This window comes from Mus musculus, chromosome 1 (assembly GCF_000001635.26).
Source record: "Mus musculus strain C57BL/6J chromosome 1, GRCm38.p6 C57BL/6J".
Lineage (NCBI taxonomy): Eukaryota > Metazoa > Chordata > Mammalia > Rodentia > Muridae > Mus > Mus musculus.
The window spans coordinates 168385803-168410687 of NC_000067.6; the positions used below are offsets into that span (position 1 = coordinate 168385803).

At 44.9% G+C, this 24885-nt stretch overlaps 1 protein-coding gene and 1 long non-coding RNA gene across 7 annotated transcripts in view; one reads left to right on the forward strand and one right to left on the reverse strand.

Annotated features, from left to right (window-relative positions):
- Positions 1 to 15692, forward strand: part of Gm51671 — a 55325-nt gene extending 39633 nt beyond the window's left edge. The window contains exon 2 of the long non-coding RNA XR_003948152.1: positions 1 to 15692. This exon is cut by the window's left edge and continues 13384 nt beyond it. This is a non-coding gene — a long non-coding RNA (predicted gene, 51671).
- Pbx1 (pre B cell leukemia homeobox 1) overlaps positions 1 to 24885 on the reverse strand; it is a 313002-nt gene that overhangs the window by 266439 nt on the left and 21678 nt on the right. The window lies entirely within an intron of this gene.

The following is a 24885-nucleotide window of genomic DNA, read 5'->3' on the forward strand; positions in this document are numbered from 1 at the left end:
AGTGTAGGCAGGCAGCTCTTGCAGCTACCGGGGAGTTTCACCATATTTCATAACGGAGATGCCAACCCTGAGCCATAGTTTCCAAGAGCTGGAAGCAGGGAGTTCTAAGCTGGGTTCCATCTTTTGCTCTCCTGGCCAGTTTAAGCAATAGACATCTCCAGGACCTCACCCACGTGACACAAGACTATTTAACCATCTCTCTTGTACCCAAGCAGAGATGCAAGTGCCCACTAGTGAGCTAGCTACCTCCAGAACTATAAAAGCCATTCGATTGAAATCATTCACAGCTGCCCGTTGTACTAACAAGCCTTTGTGGTAACCATTAGACTGCCTCGCATGTGAAGGTCAACATTAGCGGGGCACCACACTGAGCTAGCCTGAGCTATATTCTCAAAGCCCTCTCAACCTATGTGAGGTCCTTTTCCATTCTGTATAAAAGATATCAAAGCCTTTAATCATTCAGTATTTATTCAATGAACATTTACTGAACGACTGGCACAGTCCTTGGCACCCGCCGTGTGCTCAGTAAATATCTAGTGAATAATGAATGAACGGTACCCATCACAGAGAAGAAAAAGTGCATGGCAAGCTGCCACCGCCCCAGATCCTGAATCCACATCAGAATCCACTAATGGATTCAAATATGCTTCTCTGAAGACTCTGGACTCAGAATACGTAGATTTGATGCATAGCATGAAATCTAACCTGCCCTTCCTGACACAAAGATCAAGTACATTTTGCCCCTGTTTTCAGGGAGCTTATAGATTACTGGGAGAAAGGCTGTAAATCGGCAGTTGTAATAGGTGTTATGAGAGACACTGAGGAGCCCTGTGAAAGCCTGTGGCCTCTCTAGTAAAACGTGGGTGAGGCCACCACTCTCTAATTCTGTTTGTTAGTGCTGGCTCTTCAAGTATCTCTCCTGCCTCTCTGAGAATCCCTTTTTCATTCACTCCACTACCCTCCTTGCTGTTTCTACATTGTTGGGGACCTGTTCTGTCCTTGTCTTCTTGGAATAGACACTCTTGGATCATCAGAGTCCCCATGAAGCACTCAGTGGCCACTTACACAGACAAGATCAGAGCCTTGACTCTCACCTCCACAAGAATACAAATGCAGTCATTACCAGCTCTTTATAAAACATGTCCACATGGGCATCTCACAAGACACTCAACAGCAGACTCATAGAAGCCCTTTGCCCTTTCTGCACAGCTTCCCCTCAGCCCCTGACAACCTTCGTCTATACTCTGCAAAGCACTAACATTCAAAACTTTCAGCTTTCTTCCCCCTCAACACCCCTCCCCACCAGCAAACTTTGTAAGTAGAGCCTCTAAAACAGCTTCTGTAATTCATTTGTTTTACTGCCCCATACCATCTCACTTCTAACTGATTTCTCCATACCCCAGTATCACCCCCTACTTCAATCTGTCTTACAAGGAGACCCCAAAATTACCTTAAAGCACAAACCCTACTTGTGTTGGCCCCACCACTTTCTTCCCGCAAGCCTCTCGTTCAATATCCCGTTTCCTTCAAGATGGCATGCTAAGACTGGCACAATGTGACTCCAATCAACTTGTGCCTGTCATTCCCTGGACCTGTCAGTCATGTGACTGCCTTTGTCCATGCTGCACACTCAGGTCAACGTGCTACCTACCCATCCTTTAGTTCCCCTTTCTATAACAATCTTCATAATCCAGAAACCCCATTCTATGTCCCCCTGGAATTCTTTTCTGGTACCCCATGGCAGAATGAGCTACCCCATCTCTGTATACAGATTACTTTACAATTAAAAAATAAAAAAAGGTTGTTCCAGATATATGGTGAAGTTGATGTGTACACAAGCTGTCTTATAAAATTCACAAGTATCTTGAGTTTCTGTGTGGAAATAAAACAGTAACTTTCATTCAATAAATATGAAGTCCTTGTCATGGGGCAAGGTTGGAGCAACACCACGAAGTCCCTGCTGTCACAGTGGGAATGGCAGACAACAGGCAATGTAATGTATGACTACAAGGCTCGATAGGTCCACTGATTTGCTACAGGGACTGGAAGATTAAAAAATACATTTTACATATTCTTTAAAAAAGAAGTTATAACTCTTGAATAATAAAGACAATCTTTAAACCCTTTAAAGCTGCAAGGGATTGGTTTGACCCTACACACAAGTCTTCATGTTTGCAGTCAGCAATTTGTTTATTGCTATAAAAAAGACAGGGGCAATAAAACCTAAACAATTTAAGGACATTAGGAGAATGGCGTGAATTACCAAAGGGGTCTATGTTTATAGAAATTCAGTGAAAAATAAAATCTTAAAACTTTATGAGACATGAACACTAATCACTAATAAACCGCATCTACAAAGAGGCACCATCAAGACCTGCTTTTCAGTTCAGGGTATAAATTAGACTTTGTATGTAAATAAATGCTCTTTACTTTAGAAAGCCTTTGAAGTTTATTTCTTTCAACTGGCTCTATACACCCTGGAGCTACCTCGAGTACATAAACCCAGCACCCTACACATTTAAATGCTCAATATTTATTTAATAATTTAATCATTGTATTATTTATAGACCTAGTCAACTGCTTTTTATAAAAAGGCTTTATTAATCACCAACATTTTAAACCTAGGGGCTTGAATTGATGGGATTATATGGTACCTACTTTAAAAAAGAGAGAGGCATAACATATAATATACATGTGCATATATAATATATACTTACATATTATATTAATTTTAGGTAAACATTAAATAATGTTTTCACAAATGCTTTCATGCATCCTTACTGTTATTTATATTTCTTCTCTCCTTCTGTATTACCCTCCCTATTCAGTTAAAGATGTTTCCTCTACCTCCCTACCTTCATTTCCATATTATCCCCTTCATAGGACCTGGGTCCTGCTAGTCCCTTCTTTAGAGTTCCTTCTTCATCCCCGTGGTTCATACTTCCTTTCCTGGTTTCGGCAGTTACTTCAGGTTCCATACACATATCTAAAGATTTGGAACTAGGACCCACAAACAAGGAAGAACACACCATGTTTGTGGTTCTGAATCTGAACTACCTTGCTCAATGCAATATTTTCTATTTCTAGCCATTTAAATGCCAATCTCATGATTCCATTTTTTTTTCTTTACGGCTGAACAGAATTCCTTCTGTGTGCACACCAAGTTTTCATTACCCGTTCGTCAGCTGAAGGACACCCAGGCTGTTTCCATTTCCTAGCTATTGTGAAGGAAGCAGCAGTGAACATGGCTAAGCAAGGATCTATGAACATTACACCATCCACTCCAGGTGCTAATGCTCTCCCTCAGAGCTGGAAACTGTCTGACAGAAACAACAGTCCCAGGCATGAAAAACCTCCTTCGGAATTGTTGGCCAGGAAAGTCCTAGAGACCCACACAATTGCCATTGCCCTTGGCTGCCCTCCTGTCCCCCCAGAATTTGAAGGTACCCATGTTCTTGAAGACATCAGGACTTGCAAGAATCCTAGCTGAGTCTGACTTAGAAGCCTCCTTTCTGATTTCTCAGAGAACCTCAAGGTGCTATGCAAGCTGCCAACAGCGAAACACAATCAGCTGTGGCTATGAGGCCTATGAATCGCAGCAATGACCAGCACAGCAAGACATTCCTAAATGTTCAACGGCAGCACATATATCTTGACAGTCGCCAATAGCTGCCTATTTGGACTGGAGACCCACTTAACAGAAGGGAATTCAGGTCTGGTCTTGTAAAGCTAGCCAGCTACCTGTAGCAAGTAAGGCCAGCAGAGAACACACCATTGCCTCTTTCCCAAACCAGTATAATTTCTAACAGCATTCTAAATACTAATTCTTCTTATAGCCACAGGTGCAGCTCTCACCTCTTATCAAAGAAATTCCTTTTTGAAGCCAACTGAGATCATTAGAGAAATCCCCATAGGTTCAGAGAATATGGTATCCGGCTACAACTGAATCACTTACAACAGAACTCTACCCAGAAGGCTCAAGGAACACTGTGGAAGAGGAGGTGGAAAGACTGTAAGAACTGGAGGACCAGAACATCTGCTGTAAGGCTGTGTCTCGTATATATGACAGGAAGTCCACACCCATATAATCTTACCAATATGGCTGCCTAAAGAAGACCGGAACTATGACAATAGCTGTTGACTCGTCCACGGATGGGGAACTCTCACAAGGCCCCACACCTAAATGGAAATTTACAGACAGTGATGACTGCTGAGAGAGAGAGAATCAGTCTTTCCCAAGGATGAACCTCATAATCGGTTATCCAATACCAAGTGGTCAGATTCATAGACGCAATACTAAACATTCCCAGCAGGTTGCACTTGCAAATTTTTATGGATGTATATATGTAATAAGAATAATCAAAGAATAAAAGGCCATGCACACAAGATGGATGGGAGGAGGGACACATAGGCAAATAAACAATTTGTTGAAAGAAGAGGAAGCACGCTAGAGGGACAACTTCCAAGCCTTGGGAACTGAGTTCAAGCCCGAGAATCCACATTCAAAATGAGGTTTGCAAAGGCCAGGCCTGGTAGTGCCTGTGCTTGCCATCCCTGCACATCCCCTTGAGCGAGAGACCTGTCCTTCCTTGCTACAGGTGTTTCTAATTTTTTTTTCCTGAAGAGAGAAGCAGAAGCTAAGGTCACAATCCAGCCTGCCCAAATTATCCATATGATGGTCCAGGACCCGGCTGGTGAATCCGAGAGGATGAAATGCCATCCCACTATAAAACAAAAGCTTTTCAGCAAACATTTTGCCTCTCTGCTCCTCTCCAACTCTTATCCCTGCACTGGGCTAAACCCCTGCTCACCCTCAGATGCCTGAGACCTGCGTCCTTGTGTGTGCACGTGTGTGTTCCCACATGGCACTTCACGTGTTAACAGGCCTTTTACCACTATGGAATGCAGGAGGATGCATCTCTTGTCAATCTCCCTTGGTTAGTGCTTTTCATTCTTTAGGTGGGAAGCAACTATGCTTCCTCTGGAAATGCAGTATTTCACAAATGAGGGAGGAAAAAAAAGCCACCTCAGTCCTTTTTCATAGGGGGAGGTCATAGGAAATGTCTCAAAGGAATGACTCAGCTCTGTGCCAAGACCTGTTTCCTACTTACTGCTAAGACTTCTTCCTATTAAAACTTAATGCAGTCTTCTCTGGCAGCTCATTTTGTTTGCCAAGTCCTTTTTGATAAGTTATTTATTCCAGTCATAAGTGGATTGCTTAAGCATTGCCTTACAGGACAGAGTAGGATGCCACTTCCATTCCTGATTCTTGGAGGACTGAATTGTTAGCTCCAGTGGCAAGCTGCTGTCATGGAGTCCTTTCTTGAATAGCTGGACAGCCTAGTATACAACAGGCACTCAATACATACTACTACTAAACGCGTGAATGAATTATTATCAGAGTGAAAGGTACATCAGATGTCATACGGAAAATGTGGAGGAATGAGAGCACTGCAGGATTTCGATGGAAATGGATTTATCTGCATGGCGCAGTGCAGATAAAACAGGTTAGCCCATAGGCAAAGAGCACGCATAGTGTGGCCCTCCACATCAGGCAGCATGTGCGATCCAGACTCTCTCACTGTAAAATGGGAGTACCATGGGAGCAAAGGGTGCCCAAAGTGCCCTGCACAGTTACTAGTACATAGTGTCTTCATAGCATCACCTGTACAGGTACAGCTGCATGTTTCCTAAATGACAAGGCACATGGCATATCCAGATTAAAACTCAACACGTACAGAGTTGAGGCTTCTAGAAAATACACTGAACCCAAGGAAGCCACATGTGGATGTTCTTCATACGATTCATCATCACAAGCCTTTTCTTGGTTATAAAAGAATTTTCAGTAAGGCTCATATTTTAACTTGGAAGTTTATCCTTTAAAGTATGTAGTGCTGTGTGTGCCCCATATACTGCAGCTTTAAAACCATTCCAGAGTGACTCACACGCTCTCTGAGAAATACGTGCCTACGTTTCCTTCATATCTCGCTTCGAGTTTCTATTTTCATTTAATGGTATAAATGTATCAGCCCTCTGACGGTCTTACATCTGGACAGACGCCAGGACGCAGCTACACTGTTCTCTCCTATTAATTTCCAATCCACGGACCAGAGCTGCAAGGTCTCTGCTGCGGTTAGCTGAAGCATTTATTCAGAATGACTGTCTTTTACGTGCATTAATTCCAGCACTGGCTTAAAGAGAAAGAAATGAGACAAACATACACAAAGAAGAAAGTTTAAAAGAAAAGAAAAATAGAATAAACTCTTTTGGCTCTGTCTCATGCAGGAAAAGAAAGAAAGGCTGCTTTCCTGGCCTCATTAAACACTGTGTTCCTCCTAGCTGCTTTTCGAAAAACCCAAAAGGATGGGGGAGGAGGAGGTTTAGAAGACAGAATGAGGTGAGCAATAAAGAAGGTAAGAGGGGAAAAAAAAAAAAAGAACCCGAATGGCTGTGGAACAAACCAGAGGGGGAGGGGCAAGAAAAAGAAAGAAGAAAGGAGAGCTGAAACCTGACACGCAGGAACTCGGGCCTCTAGCAAGCAACTTCTTGGACTGAAAACCTGCCAGCCTGAGGGATGTGGAATGGTTCCAATCCCAGCCTTCATTAACGCTTCATATACCCGGTCCCTAATTTACGGCCGTTTAACAGCAGACATTCTACAAGTACCTTCGGGGACCTCTGAGGACAGAAGAAATCTAAGAGAAATTACATGCCCAGGGAGCTCTCTCAAAGGCGAAAGCCCTCCTGTGCAAGGCAACAATTTAGTTGCATTTTTTTTATGGTGTCTGTTGGGGACTTGCAACAGACAGAGCCAGTGGGGAGTGATGGCTGTTGGGGACGCCTGGAGATGTGGGACACAGGACAGGTGGACAGAAGCTCTCAGTGAGAGTTGTTCGTGAGTGGGGCAAGGAATGTGTCTATGCGAAGGAACGTGTATATATACATAGCTGTAGGCAGGGGTTTCTGGCCATGTGACCAAACTTTTAAAAGTAATTTAAACAAAAAAAAGGACAAAAACAAAATTGAAGAGGATGCTTTCCTTGAGTGTTGAGACCTTTTTTTTTTTTTAAAGAAAAGAAGAAAATTGGGGAAAAAAAGTGGGATCCAGAGGTAAACTCAGATCCTGAAATCCGGTGAAGGGAGAGGCAGGGTGGTACCCACCAAGGCCAACCTCAGTAATCATTTCTATCATTCTCTCAAGTTTCCTCCTCATCCGTCCTGCATGGTGCACATCACAGCGTGTAATGAAGCAGGACCTAGATCAGGTCAGGTGGCTTTCTCTGCCAAGGCCAAAAAGTGAGGGACCAAAGGATCTATCTCCGCAAAGACTCGGGAGTTTGGGAAAACAGACTGGAGTCCCTCTCCTCTGACAGCAACAGGAGGGTGCGGCAAGGGAAGCTGGCCGGATTACCTTTCAACTAACAGCTTTCCTAAATGGGTCTGTGGATTAGTATTCTAAAGGCTGAGGGCTACATCACCATCCGTGGGGCAGCTGAATGGAGTCAGGCAGCTCTCAGCCAGACAAGGAAGGACGTGGTTTCAGCCCCTCAGGAGGAAGAAGCTGTTTCCAGTCCCTCTAGAATGGGCTTCAAGGAATGCTAATCTTCTGAGTATACAGTGTGTAAACCCATGTCTTTTCTAGAGCAACTAGGAAATAGGTAAAAATAGCTTAGAGTGAAGCAAGTAGCCCTGGCTGGGAATGGGTTTGACTACTACCTGGAGCCAGGCAACACCATAATCTGATTCCAAAGGACTCAAAACTGTCCTTCTACAGCAGTAAGATCACGCACGGACTCCCTCTTTCCCAACTCGTCTCCAAGAGAGCCTGTGTGTACTCTGCTCTTGAGAGATGGCTCCCAGCTGCAACTGATGTCCTTTTCCAGTAGATAAGACAAAGGCTTGGCAAAGTCACTGTGCCTTTTAGTACTGGCTTAGCTGAGAGTAAACTGGGACTTCGTGAAATCTCTAGTGGTTGTTCAGGGCCTCAGTAGAGCCCTGTTACCTTCACCCTTTCATTATCTTTCATAGCAACCACAGGGCTTTTACTAGCCCAGGGCCAGCTGCTGAACTCCAAATCTGACCCAGTTAAAAAGCAGTTATTCACCTCCACAGATATTCACCTCCAAGTCTGTCCCATAAGCAGAAAGATCCAATTTTAAAGAATGTGAAAGTTCTGCCGGATCAACTGCGTACATGTTAGTTGTGTGGTTTGGTCCATATCTGGGCTGTCCTTCATCCTGAGACTGGAGGGGAACGTGTAGGAGATTGCCACCCTACCTTAGAGGCGAAATTGAGAGTCAAGAAATACAACAAGCAAAGGGTCCTACATATAGCAAGCCCTTAACCATGGTTGAGTGATGCTGGGACAAGAAGGCCTGTGGTACCTCAGCAAAGGAAAGGCCTTTCAGCCCTGTTTGCTCTGCATAGCCAAAGAAGAGAAGGATTACTGGCTGAGTTGTTGTTGCTGTTGTTGTTTAGCAGACCAGTTAGGTTCTTAATAGTAAAACAGTGGGTATTTGTGTGTATATGCACATGTGTGTGTGCCCTGGAATCTAGACGGTTGATGTCTCTCCAGTCACTCTGAGACAGGATCTCCCATTGATCCTGAAGCTCACAAAGGCAGCAAAACTAGTTACCCAAAGCTCTATGATTCTTCAGTGTCTACCCTCCCAGGACTGCCTGGCTAAGGCTACTGAGATCAGCTGCTTACCTAGGTCTTGGAGACTAAACTCATGCTTGCCAGGCAAGTATTTTATCAAGTGAGCTATCTCCCTAGCCCTACCTTTAGAGTCTCTCTTCCTCACTTAGGGAAATCCTGACATGTGTATTGGATGCAAAAGTCCTCCCGATTATACCTAGGTCAAGCAGCTCTGGAGCTCTAGGAAGCAAGAACACCGGTAGCCGTTCACCTTGGGAAAGGCTGCCCACACTGCTCAGATGACGGCAGGCTTGGCAGTGCCCTTTATCTGGCATCTGGGAGCTAAAATTTGCTTTGGAAAAGAATTCTTCCTGGAGTTGTAGCTGCGTACATAACTGCCTTCAACTTTTGTCGACTGGTATCAAAAGAACACAGAAGCTTGTTAAGAAAAGAGAGAAAATGGGCTAGGGAGGAGCTTCCCAGGCTAGCAAAGCAACAGGAAAAGTGAAACAACAAAGAAGAGACATTCAGAATGTACTTCCTAGCCTCTCAACCTGGGCAGCAGGCCTTCTGAAGGGTTGTGCTCACTGGGTCCAAGTTTCCTAAGTATTGCTACTATTTAACAGGCCTGGAAAGTGACGAGCATCCTCGGAGTCACCTAGTCTAAACCCCATTCCTACTTGTCCCCATCCTTACTTGTGCCCTTCTGCCTTCCTCAGATATAGAGGGACAGAGCCACTCTAGGCAGCTTCTGTAAGACTCAACCCTTAATAATAATAATAATAGTAAGTAATAATAATAATGTAAAGGGTTTGAACTATTAGCTCTTCTTCAGAAAGGAATGAAAATAAAGAGAAGCCACTGACAAAATATTCACATAGGAATACCATGATAAAAATATGCCCAGCACTTGTGAGCTTTCCTGAAAGAAAGAGAAGAGAGACAAACTCACTTGAGGAGGCCTAAAGAAAGGGAGACTGTGGATCCCCCAACAAGGAACTAGGACTGGTTCATAGTAGCATCAAAGAGGAGCAAAGGTAAGCAGTGAGGTTAGATATGGTCTCTATAGGAATCTTGGAAAAGAAATCAGACTGTCTGGGCTACCTGCAAAAATACCTTTCCAAAAAAAAAAAAAAATCAGAAGTTAAAAAAAAAAAAAAAAGGAATGTATATGGGGATTGGAGGGACAAATGGCCCATCAAGAGGGATAGGTGGGACAGGCTAGAGCCAGGACAAACCAGTATTCAAAGACAAGCGGGGGCCATCCCTGTGGCTAACCCCAGGCAATCCAGCCTGACTTCCTTTTATGTAAAGGGGATAATGAGACCTCTCCTTCCAACCTCCAGGTGGCTTTAAAGGTCAAATCCAAGCATATAAATGAAATGTGCTGTGTAGTTCAAGGCACCACACAAATGTCAAGCTATTTCAGGCACGAGGCTCTTGATGAAAAATGTGGCTACCCAGGTAGCCCTTCAAAAGTGGGGAGGATAAAAGCAGCAGAGCATTGTGGGTAAGGGTGGAGCTCACTGCCTAGAAAGGGTAGGAATGAATGCCATGGCCAGATGGGATCAGATTTTTCCAAGAGTTTACCACAGACTGTGGTAGGCTCCAAGTCTTTAGAAAGGTCCTGGGACGTTCCTATGCTCCTGAGACAGACCTCTAAGGATGAGCTCAGAGAGTGTCCAGTGACCATCTTTATGTGTTGGAGCAGAGAGATGCATACCAGAATCTTACGATTATGGAAGGCAATGGTTTAGCCCCTCCAGATCCCAGCCATGTGTGACAACTGATATCTGTAATTCCAATCCTGGAGAGGCAGAAATAGAGAGATGCCTTGCTAGCTCCAGGTTCAATAAGAGACTCTCTCAAAAAGCCAATAAATTGGAGTGACTGGGGAAGCCAGATCTTTTTTTTTTTTTTTTTTTTAAAGATTTATTTATTTATTAATTATATGTAAGTACACTGTAGCTGACTTCAGACACTCCAGAAGAGGGCGTCAGATCTCGTTACGGATGGTTGTGAGCCACCATGTGGTTGCTGGGATTTGAACTCCGGACCTTCGGAAGAACAGTCGGGTGCTCTTACCCACTGAGCCATCTCACCAGCCCCGGGAAGCCAGATCTTAATCTCTGGCCTTTATAGGCACACACACATGCACACGTGCATCAATACACATATGCAAGAACATGTGAAAACACACATCCACACACAAAGATGATTTCCAGAGTTTATAAGCCACAAATTCAACTCAAGCATAACATTTACAACATGGTGAAAGACCCCAACACAAAGACCATACAAAATTGGTATGTTTTGTTTCCTTGCTGTTTTTGTAGCCAAGGATAGCCACTCTCATCCACCTGAGTACTTCAGCCTTAGAATACTGGAATTAGAAACCTGTGTTACTATACTCAGTTAAAATTTGAAATTCTGAAAAATAAAGTCCTAAAATGTGGAAGATCCTTGAGGTCCTTTGAATGAAAATGGACCCCACTAGGCTCCTGAATGCTTGTTTCCCTAGTTGTTAGAACTAGAATGGGGAAGGATTATGGGGTGTGGCCTTTTTGGAGGAGGTATGTCACTGGGGGTAGGCCTAGAGATTCCAAAAGCCCATGCCTGGCCCAGTCTCTCTTTCTCTGCCTTCAACTTTCAGATAAGATGATGTAAGCTCTCAGCTACTGCTCCAATGCCATCCCTGGCTGCCAGCTGCCACTCTTCCTGCCATGGTGCACATGAACTCACCCTCTTAAACTGTAAGCAAGCCCCCTGTTAAATGCTCTCTTTTGTAAGTTGTCTTAGTCATGATATCACTTCAGAGCAACAGAAAATACTTAAAGAATTCAAGAGGGGAAAGCAGACACCATGGCCTCTTTTCAAGAAAGCAACATTCAGAGGCCTAGGGATTTAGTTGGCTGGTAGACTCTAGGCATACATAAGATCTGGGCTCAGTCCCCAGCACTTCAGAAACACAGCACAGAGTATGCACCTATGTCACTCAGGAGATGGAGGCAGGAGGATCAGAAGGCCAAGTTATTTTAGGCTATATAAAGAGTTTGAGGCCAACTTGAGCCACATGAGACCCTTTCTCCAAAATGGAAGGAAGGAAGGGAGAAATGAAGGAAGGAAGAAAAATGGAAATGGCACCAGAGTCATTACAGGTGGAGGAAACAACAAGAGTGCACAGACCCTCTGAGGGCCAGTGGAAGATTAGGCAAATTCTTATTCTTTGGTTATAATCAGGAAGTGTGGTAGAAAATTATCTCTGGGACTTGAAAGATAGTTCAGCGGTTAAAAGCACTCATAGTTGTTTTTCCTGGGATTGGGAGTTCAATTTCCAGCACACAAGGCAGCTCACAACTTTCTGCAATCCAACGCTAAGTGATTTGATACCCTTACATAGACATACATGCAGGCAAAACACCAAGGCATGCATATATATATATATGTGTGTGTGTGTGTGTGTGTGTGTGTGTGTATATATATATACATATATATATATATATATATATATATATATATATATAAAACCAAAAAAGAAAATGATCTCTGTAACTCCCAAACTGCTCTTCTGTGAAACCATCAGACAAAGGAAGCTACACTGGTCTTTTTGCAAGCAGCTCCTTTCAATGCTCATCCTTTCAATGAGAAAGCCATCAGCTCCATTCCTTCCATGAAAGACAAGTTGAGAGAAGATAAAACATAGAAGGTTCTTGGAGACCTCATCCTGGAAAGCCTGGGTATGTTACTAGAAGCAGTAGAGGTGACAAAGACCATAAAGAATCACTCCTTGAAAGAAATGTGACGCAGGACATCTATAGAACCAAAGAAAGCACAACCAACAAGAACTCCAGCTCAGCTGGGCAGTGATCCCAGCAGAGGCAGGCGGATTTCTGAGCTTGAGGCCAGCCTGGTCTACAGAGTGAGTTCTAGGACAGCCAGGGATATACAGAGAAACCCTGTCTCAAAAAAATGAAAATGAAGACAAAGACAAGAAAGAAGAAGAAGAAGAAGAGGAGGAGGAGGAGGAGGAGGAGGAGGAGGAGGAGGAGGAGGAGGAGGAAGAGAAGAGAAGAGAAGAGAAGAGAAGAGAAGAGAAGAGAAGAGAAGAGAAGAGAAGAGAAGAGAAGAGAAGAGAAGAGAAGAGAAGAGAAGAGAAGTCAAGTCCAGCTCAAGGCCTAAACCCCAGAACAAGACTTAACTGCCTTCCTATGCAATGAATGGCATGGAATCAAAGGCTTGGTGCACACAAACAGACCCAATGCACACAAGGCCTTTTGGTCTCATCCCCTAGCTACACTATCCACCTGCACAGCGTTGTCTTGGCCAACACACTTTCTTTCAGCCCTGTGTTCCTTAGAAAATATATTTCTTTTAATTTTTTAGAAAAGTTGAGCAACATAAGTTAAGAGAGAGAGAGATTAATGCAGTGACAGAATGTGGCAGCCTATAATGACAGAAAGAACACTGTAATTCTTAATATTCTATGAAGGCGATCACTACTATTCCTATATTATAATGCAGACACCGAAGATCAAATGTTAACTCAGTTGTTAAAATCAAGGTAAATGAAACATTTGCTCCTTAAACTGGTACTCTTTCTGCTGACTCAAAGAACCTAGCTTATTGTGAGTCTAGATTGATGATACTGATAATATTCAGTCTATTAAAAAATGCAAAGAATACACATGTCATAGAAATAGGTCAGCATATTCACCAAAACATAATGTCCCCAGACACTGTCAAATAGTCTATTTGTGGAAAAAAATCAGTCCTATTGACTGATTGGGCACATTTTCATCATGCAGGAATGTAGCCCAGTTTTACCAGGTAACAACCTGGATTTGTGGGTCAATTTGAAACCCTTCTGTTCTCTCTGCCTTGACCTTTCTACACAGGAAAAAATTTCAGGGACTACTCTAGCCATTAAAGATATGGAATGCACCCATGAATTACAAGTCTAACATTACCTATACACCAAAACATAATATTGTGACCAATTTCTTCCTGTATTTGTTCTTTAAAACTCCCTCTAACTGGGCAGAAGCAACACACTTTCTTTCTTGGGAAACTGAACATTGCATTTTGCTAATCTATGTTCAGGGTGCCATATTAGACTCTACCAAAGCCCTAAAAATTATAACCTTTGGACTGATTTTTGTCAGCTGTATTTCCCCAGGATGTATTTTTCCTAGCTAGTCCAGGCCGGTTATCTCTTCCTGTCATCCTTTTCTTATGAGGCCATTTGGAGGGACAAGGACTAACTCTGTGTTCTTTAGTGCACCTTTCATCCAGCTGTTGATTAACACTAAATAATAATGATGGTTATAATAATGGCTGTCAATAATCATAACCTTGACCATCATCGTCATAAATAAGACTTCCCACTGGAGTTTTCCCGAAGCCAGCGCAGTGCAGGCACTAACTACGATTGGATGGGTTTGGAGATTTCCTGGGCGAAGCTCAGCTCAGCTCAGCTGGGTGGTGACCCCGAATCAAATAATCAGCAGCAGCACACTGAAGATGGGCAAAGGGCTCATCCTCTCTTTAGGGAAGAAAAGGTTCCCACTGTCACCATCTAGCCAGGTAACTGACCTTGTTTTCCATGCTCATCTTAGCTGGAAGAAGCATTGTTCATGTCATCCTCAATTGCTTTATGGCCAGTTTTTCACCATGGGACCATTATTGAAAATCGCTCTCCTGGCACTGCCCACGTGGCATACTAGAATAACTTCCCAAGGGCACTTCTCATGGTTTCCAGAGATTTGGGGGTTAAAAACAAATAATACTTAAATCCATAGCAACGTGCAAGGGAAGTTCAGGGTGGTGATGATTCTATTCTGTGGCTTTCTGCAAGACAGAAAATTCATGGCTTCCTACAACCCTACATCACTGCTATGGTGAGGAATCAGCAAGCTCTCTCAGTCACTGCAAAGAATAAAACAGAATTCTGGGCACAGACATAGGGCTGTTACAAGGCTGACCAAGAGTGAAGCCCTCCCCTAGCCTGAGCCAGAGTATCACACACTCAGAGCCCTGTAAAAATGACGGGCAGGTCTGGCTTCTTGGTCTTCCTGACAAAGGATGAGTGAACGCATACAAAAAAATAAAGAACTACAGCATGACTCAAGACAATAAAAGTTTTTGTGAGTTCACCATACTTCTGAGAGTAGTGTCTAAATATTATAAAGTCCAGTAAAAGAATTTCTAGCCACTTGTGACTATTAAGTACTTAAAATAGCTGAGATTATGTAAAAATACACACCAAATTTTAAAATCCTAATCCAGAAAAGAACACAAATATTCTTGAATAACTTCTATCGTAGTCAAAGGTTAATAATATGTTAGATGTATTGTAATATATATTAAAATTGATTTCCCACGTTGCCTTTATTTTGGGAATGCAGCACTTAAAGTTTTCAGAGTTTAGAGTTTCAACTTAAGTTTCAAGAAACCGACTGTCCTTTCTGCAGTGATTTTCCCCAGCTGAAGCAGAGGTGTAAGGGGCATTTACACCTCTGCATATCTAAATGGGGCTCAAGTCACCTTTGATGTGTGGGGACAAACAGAAGGAAGTTGAAATAACCACTTGCTGTGCAAACTGAGTTATTATAGATATAACACTACGCCATGAGTTCCCAGGAGATCCAGTAACTGGAACAGCAGGGGAGAGAGAACAGGAGGAAGGTGAGAAGAACAAGGTCTCCCAAGGAAGGAAGCAGCAGCCCCACATGCACAACACTGAGGAAAGTAAGAGCAATGGAGACCCGAGAGCCCGGAGAGACACTAAGACAAGGGAAGCAAGCGCCTGCACCAAGGTAGGTAGGGGTCATCTTTCTCCCCAAAGCACAAAGGTGTAGTTTAGGAAAAAGCTAAGAGGTAAAAAGGACAAGGAGCTGGACAGACAGGTTAGCTGTTAAGAGCACTGGCTATTGTTCTAGGGGTTCAATTCCCAGCACCCACATGGTGGCTTACAGCTGGCGATAACTCCAGTTTCAGGTATTCTGAGGCCCTCTCCTGGCCCTGAAAGGCACCAGGTACGCAAGAGCTGCACAGACATAAATATGGGCCAAACACCCATACACATAAAATCATAAAATAACCTTTAAAAGAAAGGAAAGAAACAGCAGTTCTTTATAAAGATGTTTGGTCTCTTACTTAGCCCATCTAGTAGACCTCAGAACTACATTTATAGATTTGCCATTTTTTTTTTAATGAAAACAAAGTTTCACACAAACTAAAGCACCTTTCGGGTAGCCACTGAACTGGAATGTACAGAGATTCCGATAAACTCTTCCCAAAAGGAAAGGGGAGAGAGTATTGGGACAGACATAGCACCCTTAGCCTTGGGGGGGGGGGTCACAAGTTAATTATTTTGGAGTAATCTTGATATCTAGGGGGTCCATCCATCATTTGAAAAACAAATAAGTTTGGATGATCCAGTAATCTACTGATATTCAAAAAACAATAGTATAATGGTATCTGGATCAAGAAATAAGTGTTAGGTTTAGGAATTCCAAGTTTCCTCTGTGAAGTGGAGGATGGCGGAACCCGCCATAGTTGACTTGAATGTTCAGGGGAGAAAGTTCTGGGAACAGAGGACAGTGCTCACAATCAGAAAGGCTGTGGAGGATTCGGGGGAAGGGACTGTTGGAGGAAACAGAGATTCGACATGGGTGCATGAAGAGGGGTGAGAAACAGGGCAAGACCTTAGAGACCAGAAGCTTAAACAACTGCAAATCCTTTCTTGCTCCTAGGAGCTGAGGGGGTCATGCCCCAGAGCCTTGGCTGCCACCTCCTGTGCCCTCTGGCAGTGCAGTGAGAAAGAAAACAGGCTCAAGAACAGGACCTCAGCCCCTTCCTCCTTTTCACGCCTTCAAATCTGCACATCCTTGGGCTAGAAATAGCTGGCAGGGAAAGAGAGAGGGAGACAGGGCCGCACACTCTTGACCCAGTGGAAGCTGCTTTGGGAATTCTCATGAGACACCCATGAAGAGTGGGCATGAAGGCTCAGCGGTCCAAGCTACTCACATTCCCCTTCCCAGGATGCGGGAGTGAGCTGGCAAAGTCACTTCCCAATGCCCACACCTCAGTCACAGAGCATTCCCTGTCTTTGAATCTGCATTAGTACCTCACTTGGTTTGAACAAAGACCCTCCTTCCCTTCTCCTTCCATCCTCCCAGCCCCCACCCTCCAACCGCCTTCCAGCCCCCCCAAACCCCCCACCCCCACCCCAGCCGCATTAACTACTCAGAAACATAGTCACCCCACTCCGAGTTACTCAGGAATCACATTCTTAGAATAACTCATCAATTATACCTGTCAAGTTGCCAAAAGTGCCACAGGGGAGGTGGAAAGTCTAGACTGCATCTAACAGCAGCAACACCGTACCCCGGTTCAGAGAGGGCCCCACCTTTGCAAATTGTCTCTTCCATATCATAGGATGTACAGATCCAGGGGAAGGCAGCTGCCATGGTTAGAATGTGGGCAGGCTCACCAAGTTACTCCCAGGCCCAGGGTGGGGCACGGAGCTCTCCTTTCTTAACCTCTAGGATAGGGAAACACTCACAAGTCGGCTAAGAAGATGTTCAGCTACACAGAACCTGGGTTAGGAAACACTGAGGAGACATGTCACCGTACCGCTTAAATATGCGTACAAACTCATCACCAATAAAAACGCTGCCAAGAAAGCAGTGCCATGACAGACATACTTTTTAATTAATTGGAAAGGATCATTAGTAATTAAAACATTTATTGTATGCAAATGGGGCCTCCTACTTCTGCGAAGCCGACTTTCTTAACCAGGATCTGCCTTGGCTTGGCTATCACTTCCACCAGGCAGGCTGGACTCATTTTTTTTTCATGCTTAATTTGCATGAAATGCTCAAGAAGCAATCTACCTAGCACCCTTATGAATAAGATGTTCCTTTGATTGCAACCATTTTGGTGAGTCTCTCACTGGTAGGACAAGGGGACATCACTCCTCACTGAACAGACTCATCTCATCGCTCTATGCTTCCGTTTCCTCCCCTGCTAAAATAGTAGTAATTCTCACCTCGGGATATTATTATGAGATTATTCCAGTGAAATGCAATACCTTGTCAGTGATACAGAAAACCTCAGCAAGCACTTAGGAATGTAATCACACATTCAAACAGTCGCTATCGCTAACCTTCTTTGTTTAGTTTGGACATCAGTGATCAGAAGAAGAAATGGGGCCCAGGAGTCCTGACATGATAAATCAATTCCCCATCCACTGACACTCCCAACCTCCTCCACCATCCCATGGTCCAGGGCCATGTGAAAGCCATACCTCCCCCACCCCCCACATTCCAGGAGTCTCTATTCCTCCCAGTGATGTTTAGCATCAGATGAAGAAAAGCAATAGCTCTCCTGGTCCCAACTTCCAGAGAGAGAGAGAGAGAGAGAGAGAGAGGGAGAAAGGGAGAGGGAGAGAGGGAGAGAGGGAGAGGAAGAGAGGGAGAGGGAGAGAGGGAGGGGGGGAGGGGGAGACGTAGGGGGGAGAGGGAAAGGGTGAGGGAAAGGGATAGGGAGAGAGAAAGGGAAAGGGAGAAGGAGAGAGAGAGGGAGAGAGAGAGAGAGAGGGAGAGAGAGAGGGAGAGAGAGAGGGAGAGGGAGAGGGAGAGGGAGAGGGAGAGTTTTCACATGGCTGTTCTCCCCATTACTGCTCACCAGAAACAGCACCTTTCAATTTAACTTCCTCCTCACCAATTTAGGCCCCATTATTCACTTTCCACTAGCAGCTTGTTTATGGGGGTTCAGCAGTCCTGACCTCAGAGGCACAGTGGGAAGGGCAGTGGGAAGAGTCTATAAAGCCAGCAGTTCAAGTAGGTGAGCTCAGGGCCTGCTTGAGCTCAGAGATGGGCCCCTGTGATGCTCTCAGATGGTCCCAGCAGAATCAGGTTAATACTCTGCTTCTGGGCTCACTGGTCGGTCCCCATCTTTTTTTGTTAACAATATTTTATTAGATATTTTCTTCATTTACATTTCAAATGCTATCCTGAAGTCCCGTATACCCTCCCTCTGCCCTGCTCCCCAACCCACCGACTCCCACTTCCTCGCCCTGGCACTCCCCTGAACTGGGGCATATAATTTTCAAGACCAAGGGCCTCTCCTCCCAATGATGGCTGACTAGGCCATCTCCTGCTACATATGTAGCTAAAGACACGAGCTCTGGGGGTACTGGTTAGTTCATATTGTTGTTCCACCTATAGGGTTGCAGACCCCTTCAGTTCCTTAGGTACTTTCTCTAGTTTCTCTATTGGGGGCCCTGTGTTCCATCCAATAGATGACTGTGAGCATCAACTTCTGTATTTGCCAGGCACTGGCATAGCCTCACAAGAGACAGCTATATCAGAGTTCCCATCTTTTTATCCTCCCACTCTTTCCAGGGTCGGCTCAAGCCAACAAGTGACTTAGGGTACTGTTTTTTGGTTTTTGTTTCTTTTTATTTTTAATCCAAGAAACAAGTCATTGCAACTGGAATAGAAATTTAATCCAAAGGCCTGAGAGACGACTCAGTTGATGGGCTTGTCTTGAGAGCAGGCAGACCTGAATTTGAGCCCCAGAATCCCTATTATTTAAAAATTAAAAGAAAAAAAAAGGCAGGTATGGTAGCCAATGCTTGAAAGCACAGCCTTCAGAAAGTGGAGGCAGGAGGAAGAAGGATTTCAGGGCTCTCTGACCAGCCTATGCTCCTTAGTGAGCCCCAGGCCAGTGTGAAACCCTGTCTCCAACAGGGGAAGGGCATCTAAAGAAATGGCGGCTGAAGTAGCTGGTTTACACATGTACCTACCCACACACAAACACGTGCACAAACACCAAAACAACAGAAAGGAATGGCATCTACCTCCGTCCCCTCTCACTCTAAGACCTTGGGAAAGTCACTTCCCCCACCCCCCCCAGCACCTCAGTCTGAGGAAGAAAAATCAGAACTTATCTGTCAGCCCCCTTCCTGGTGGTGACAGGTGGCTAATATCACCTACACCCTAAATACCTCGCAGGGATGAGAGAGGATGGATGGGCCTGCATTACAGCCAATATTCTACTCTCTGGCAATAAACAACTCACCTTTTGGAAGTAAACGGGCTCTTCCCAGGGCACCAGGGGACCATTTAGCACTGTGGAAGAAGTAATTTGCTCTATGGTCCTCTGGTGTCCTGAAATGTGTAATCCACCTCCAAAAACGTGAACCCTGAGATCTCAGAGACTTGTTTTTTTCCTCACTGTAGAATCCAGATGTCTGAAGACAGCCGCACAGGTACCATTTTCAGGTCTGTTCTTTTCCCCTCCCCGGCCCTTCGTTTAGCTGTTCACCCTCTCTCCCTTCTCCTCAAACAGAAACCAGATGAAACTGTCTGCAAGGTTGGGAATGCTCAGTACGTGCCTGGGGAAACTTAAACAACAGAAAAAAAAAATCCTTTCTGGGGCCTCTACTCCTGCTGCCAGCCTCCTCCTCCTCCTCCTCCTCCTCCTCCTCCTCCTCCTCCTCCTCCTCCTTCTCCTCCTCCTCTTCTTTCCCTCTCCCACCACCCCCCTTCCAGAGAAGTTAAAGGCCCAGCCAGTTAAGCGAACTTCCCTCCTCCCTCCCCGACTGCCCCTCTTGCTGCTGGGTCCTGAGCATTTGATTCCTGTCTGTCACAGGGTGACGAGGACAAAGGGTGAGGAGTCAGGAAAAGGTCTGCGCCACTTTGTTCAGAGTCTGGATTCGAACTTTGGATGAACCCTCCATGAGGGAGGGGGTTGGGGGGGAGGGGAGGGGAGGGAGAGAGAGAGAGGCGCCAGCAGGGAGAAACCGTCAGCTCTGGAGGCTCCAGTATCAAAAAAAAAAAAAAAAAAAGAAAAAGAAAAAGAAAAAGAAAAAAAAAAAAGAAAAGAAAAAGAAAGAAAAGAAAAAGAAAATCTAGAGAGAGCAAGATTCTCCTTAAACAACAGGAAAGGCAAAAGTGAAGTTAGAGGGTAGAAACGGGGCGGGCGGGCCAGCAGCTTCTGCTCCATGGGAACAAAAGGAAAAAACTGGGGGATCCACTCAAGGAAACAGAATGTAGGGACTGAGTTCCTTAAGGCGACTACAGACTGCCAGACAAGAGCTAGTTTTGTTTTGTCCTTTCAGTCAGTCTTTCCCTCCATCTCCCATTCCCTCCCTCCCTCCCTCGTTTGTTCGTTCATTCGTTCGTTCATTCATTCATAAACCAAAGGGAATTCCTAATAAAGCCATGGTAGATTTGTAGACAAAGGGAAGGACAAAAAGAGCAAGGAGCTGGGGTGGGAAGGGGAGTGGGGGTAAGGGGCAACAGGAGGCAGATCATACTTACCGCTTTCTAAAAGTCAAAAACTAAATTTAAAAAAAAGTACCCTGCATACATTGAGAGTTACAAATCACAGCACCCTCCACCCTTGTCCTGGAAGCTCAGGGTGTTTAATCCTAAGTCTACCTTTTCCTCAGTACCTGTGTGTAATTATGACGGTGGGTCTGATCCCAAGAATCCCAAACTATATTTTCTTAAAATAATAACAATAATAATAATAATAATAATAATAATAATAATAATAATAATAATGAAAGTCACCAGCACAGAGCAGAAACCACAGGGAAAGCCAGTTTGTCTTTGTTGTGCTTGGTAAAAGACGGGTTAAAATTTTCACCTCTACAAACTACTGCTTTCTGTACTGTGCACTACAGGCCTGTGTCTCACCTGTTCATCCGCTGGCCCTCAGTCTGGAACCTCTCGGACCACATGTGGCCAGGAGGGTTTCCAGCTTCTAGGGATGGCAGGCTCAAGCACTCTGGGCCCATGAGTAAGGCCAGCGGTTGTGTCTTCACTGCTAAGTGTTTTGTTGTTTGGTGGTGGTGGTAGCGGGGGGAGTTGTTGGTTGTCTGTCTTCTCTCTTTCTTTTGGTCTTCAGATTTCAATTTTCAAGATACCCAGGTGCCCATCTATCCAAGCAGGACAGGTACTGGTGGCATGGCACCCTTGTGTCCCCAGAGCTCCTTTCCCTCTGTTCTTGCATAGAAGTAGGGACTAAGTAGGAGAGTCAGAGAGGGATAGGAAGGGGAAGCTGGAAGAAATGGTGCTTCCAACACCTGTCACCTGTCACCTGTCACCCTGCCTCTCCTGAGAACACTGTGGGGCAGTGTGGGCAAGGCTGCTTCCCATGTGACCTGCTGCAGGAGACTGCAGCCTTAGTTCCTCAGCTTCACACACACACACACACACACACACACACACACACACACACACACACACACACACACACACACTGGGGCACACATATGCACGCGTGGGCACACACATCCTCGAGGGCACACACCTATAAAGACGGATCAGTAGGCCAGTGAGATGACCATTCACTAAGTGCCCTGAGAAACAATTAGGTAGGGAGTCCTACACATTAAAAACCTCTACCACTGCATTCTTTTAAGCAAGAGAACCACTGAACACACAGGAGAATTCATGATGTCCTAGCTCCACAAAAACTGGATACCCCAAGCTCCCTTAACAAGTAACAGAAAAGACAGACAGAAAGCAGGTCTCGAACTCACATTACAAAGGGCTCCTCACCCTGGAAAGGGGAGTTCCAGGACTATAGGCCTGGAAAGGATCTTACAAAGCATGCGGGCAGAGCCTGGTCCCTTAGAAATGAGACCAATTCCTCAGAGTGGGAATGCAAGCACCTCCTCCAGGGCTCCTGGCAGCACCACACATTGCTTCTACAAAGGAGTGTTCTTAGAACATACCATACATGTTACCAAAATCAGGCCCACACATTTCTGGAACAAAAAACAGTCAGACGCCAGCCAGTACAGGGCTGGAGAAGTGGCTCGGGAGGTAAAAGCCTTGCTACCAAAGCGTGCTGGCCTGAGCTTGGTCCTCGGAACCCACCCACACGATGGAAAGAGAGAACCAACCCTGCAAGTTCTCTTCGGCTCTCACCTTCGTGAACTATGGCTCATACGGTTTAAACATTCTACTAAGAGGAAAAATAGGAAAGACACTAGTATACTTTACCTGAAGAAATGACATTGGAGCATGCATGCATCTGATGTTCTAACTACGTGAGCCCAGGGCCTGTGGCGTGGAGACACGTACAAGCAGAGCATAGCTGCCTAACCTCCGGCAAAGAATTTCCCTTTGCCCCAGTACCTCATCATTCAATTCTTCTATAAATCTGTCTCTGTCTCTGTCTCTGTCTCTGTCTCTGTCTCTCTGTCTCTGTCTCTCTCTCTGTGTCTCTCTGTCTCTGTCTCTGTCTCTGTCTCTCTCTCTCTAAATCAGGTGTGAGATTGAAACTATGTTTCATTCTCTACAGAATCCACGTGGACTGCTGTACTGGCCTCCTGTGAACAGGTAAGCACTACATTCAAGTTTCTGCCATGGGGAACGGACTCCATTCCTATCAGCTAACCCTCAATCACGCCTCTCTGCCTGATTCTCCCGGGATCCCCAGCTCCATATCCTCCGTATGCTCCACCAACTCCCTGTTTTGCAAGGTTTCTACATCTGCGCCCTCCACACGCCTGCCACCCTGCGACTTCTTTCTCTCCCTCAAGAGTCACAGGCAGCTGTGACAGCACGGGCTAGAAGAGAAACTTTAAAGTCGTGTGGTGCTTTGTAATTTACAAAGCACATTACAAGCACAGCTCTGAGGAGATTCACAGCTCCCCAAGGTGAAAAATGACTGAATAAAGAATACAGTCAGTACTCGTGTGACATACAAGAAACTGTCCTGAGCGGGGTGGCCCTTGTTATTTACGAACTCTGCAGAGCAGGCTTCATGAGGGTGCTCCAAATGGGCTTCTGTGTTTCCACTCTTCCTTGGGAATGAAAAGGGGAAGACGTTCATTTGTTGAACATTCATTATGCTAATACTACTGTGTCGAATGCTTCTTGTAAGGGGGGGAAAGTCAGCATTTCCAACCACGCACAGCCTCCTAAACATCAATGAAACGCACGTCTTCCTTCTGTAGGTAGCACACCCACTTTGTCTCCTGTCCATCCGAGAACTCATTCCACCAATACAAACATAAGAGATGGAATCCTTAGAAACTGGAGAGTGCATACATTTTCCTATCTGGTCTGGTTTAGACAGCAAAACAATGAAGGAATCAGGATTCTTCAACAGACCCTATTATCCCCTAGAGTTTGAGGGCAGCACATGCCTCCCATGTACCCGTCAAGTTAGACTGCCTGCTTCCCACTTTATACCCCACAAGGATCCTTGTGTTGGGTGTTTGAAAGAATGTATCACCATTATTCCAAAGGATGCTAGAGAGAAGAGCCTAGGTGCTGAAATGTATTTAGTTACATGAGCAAACTGAAAGGCCACAGAGACATATATAAAAACTTCTTCCATATGTAGATATCTACAGATAGACATGTACAGATGTTAGCTCCTGGGATTGCAAAATTAAGGTGCATTTCATAGCAGTGGAGAACAAGGAGGAGGAATCTCAAGAGCCTGTGGTTCTGAGGAATAAGAAACTGAACCCCCGCCCCTACCACTAAAAAGAATCCCAGAAGAGACCTGCTTCTAGTTGTCTCCAAAGCAAGCCAAAGGACACGACCTTCTCAAAGCCTTCCCCAAAAGATCTTTGCTCAAGACACTCCCTAGGACAAGACTCTACAATGACCCCACAAAGGAATGTAGGAGTCAACACTGAAGAGGGCTGAGAAGGGAGGTTACTGGGGCACACAGAGCTGCTTCCTACCTCTCAGAATCATTAGAACTACCCCAGGACTGGGGGAAGGGTGTCCCCGGGGCCTGACCCTGACAAGTGACAGCCAGCTTTGAGATATCACAGACTCTGTCCCTGCTAGGAATTTCCCCAGTGGTGGGGGTTTGGGGGGACTGCAGGGAAGGTGGGGGTCAATCTTTCCTTGACTCATCCCCAGGGAGAGGTTTAAATTACACATGCTCACAGCAGAGTGGGGTGTGTGGGTTGCTGATGAGAGTCCCCTATTCTGTTACAATATTCCCCTAGCATAAGGTTCTGAGTTGCTGTACCTTAAATAAATAAATTCCTACTTCCACTTCTTAGGGTTTGTTTTTTGTTTTTTGTTTTTTTTTAAGTATTATTATAAGACAGAGGAGTCCTTTTCCACCATTCCAGTTTGATGCACTGCACAGGAAAGAAAAGTAAACAAAATTAGCAGAAGCAGACAGAAAGTTAGTGTAATCTGTGGAGCGGGAATAGGTTTTACAGAAGGGGAAAGACGGACCATTTGTGA